The 1,745-nt window shown below is 48.7% G+C and overlaps 1 non-coding gene across 1 annotated transcript; it reads right to left on the bottom strand.

Annotated features, from left to right (window-relative positions):
- Positions 1–1,375: 1,375 nt before the first annotated feature.
- LOC136752135 (U5 spliceosomal RNA) lies at positions 1,376–1,490 on the bottom strand. The gene has a single exon (XR_010817298.1). It is a non-coding gene; the product is annotated as a U5 spliceosomal RNA (small nuclear RNA).
- Between the last annotated feature and the right edge of the window lie 255 nt (positions 1,491–1,745).

Here is a 1,745-nt window from a genome sequence, read left to right as displayed (position 1 = left end):
TGAGGGATTTGTTGGATTTTAACAGGGGACAGTGGGTTGGTGCCGACAGCCTGGCTGCCAGGCTGGGTATGAGGTCACTGAGAGTCGTAACCAGATTTCTCTGGGCAGTACAGAACGCCCTTCCCATAGGCGCTGTGGAGCGGCTTTTCCAGGTTCTCACGCAGCACTGCTGGCCCAAGGACCCTGACACCGTCTTTCCCCTTGTTTGTCTGTGTCTCTCAGTCCCCCCTAGCTCATCAGGCCGCCTTCTGTCGCCTCACAGTCTCTGTAGTGTGTCTGTCTCCACAGCTCAGCGTCAGCAGCTCTATCAGCTCAGTGTGAGGGAGCTGCACCATCAGCAGCTGCAGCCCCTCCCTGACACCCCCTGGAGGGAGCACCTGGCTCTGGGGGAAGATGCCTGCCCGGCCTGGAGGAGCCTGAACAAGCCCCCACTTCTGCATGGCTTCTGTATGGCATCATCGCAACAAACTCTTTTGCACATACACTGGACCCCAGAGTGAGCGACACCTGCCCCTACTGCGGGGAGAGAGAGACACTTTTTCACTGTTTCTGCCACTGCCCTAGATTAGAGCTGCTGTTCACTGCACTGGAGAGCCTGTTCAAGCAGCAGGGCCTCCTTTTCTCACGCTCTGTGTTTATTTTGGGAGTCCAGTACAAGCAGCGCCACAGACATGTTTGTCAGTTAGCAAACTTTCTAGTGGGGCAGGCTAAGCTGGCTATCCTGAGCAGTAGGAGAAGTCAGACTTAGCGGGTGCAGCAACAGTGTGCACTCTCCCTCTTCAGGTCTCTCGTAAGCTCCAGAGTGCGACTGGATTACAATTTCTACAGCCTGACGGGAGACCTGGACACTTTTCTGCAGATGTGGGGGGTCGGGGCTGCCCTCTGTGCCATTGACTTTGGACATTTAAACCAACTGGTTTAATTCACTTGAATATTTTATAGGTAGCACGTGTGTAGTGGTTTTTATTGAGCGTTTTTAGAATAGGTTGTGTTTTTATGTCGGGAGTCTTTTATGTGTTTCAAATTTGTTTTAATTGTTTTTTTTAGTAAAATAAAGGTGTTAAAAATCAAAAAATCTCTCTCTCTCTCACACACACACACAGCCAGCAAGACACACAGAGCCATCCAGCTCAGCGATGACATCACGAACCTCTCTCTGAGCTGACTGTTATGACATCACAGAGCACGTGCATTCCGTTTCTTGCTGTCTGTCAACCACTCAGTCACTGCCAGCCAGACTGCCTGGCTGGCTGGATGGGGGTGCTGTTTGCTGCTGCTGCGTACCTTAGCAAGCTTATTTGCTTGACCGGTCTTCCTCCTCCTCTACCCACATGCCCACCTATGCCCGATCTGTTGTTCACCTGGATCACAGCTCCGCCCCAACAAGGCAGAGCCTCCCAAGAATGGTAGAAACTCATCCACGTTCCCCTCCATGGAAAGCTTTAGCAAAAGGCAAAAGCGTTATAAGTCATGAAGAGGAACCCGAGTCCAAGATGATTCCGACCAGCCATACATATTTGTGTGTATTAAAATTCACATTTTATTACATTTTGTTTTTCTGTACTTTATTACATCTTATTGTGATTTATAATTATATTGTTTATTTTCCATATATATGTATCTATGTATGTATATATGTATGTATGTATGCATGTCCAATTTCTTTGACAATACAAATGCACAGAATTCAGAGAGAGAGAGAGAGAGAGAGAGAGAGAGAGACAGAGAGAGACAGAGAGAGAGGT

This window comes from Amia ocellicauda, chromosome 6, assembly GCF_036373705.1.
Source record: "Amia ocellicauda isolate fAmiCal2 chromosome 6, fAmiCal2.hap1, whole genome shotgun sequence".
NCBI lineage: Eukaryota > Metazoa > Chordata > Actinopteri > Amiiformes > Amiidae > Amia > Amia ocellicauda.
Note: the sequence above shows the minus strand (reverse complement) of the source record. Positions and strands in the feature narration are given on the sequence as shown.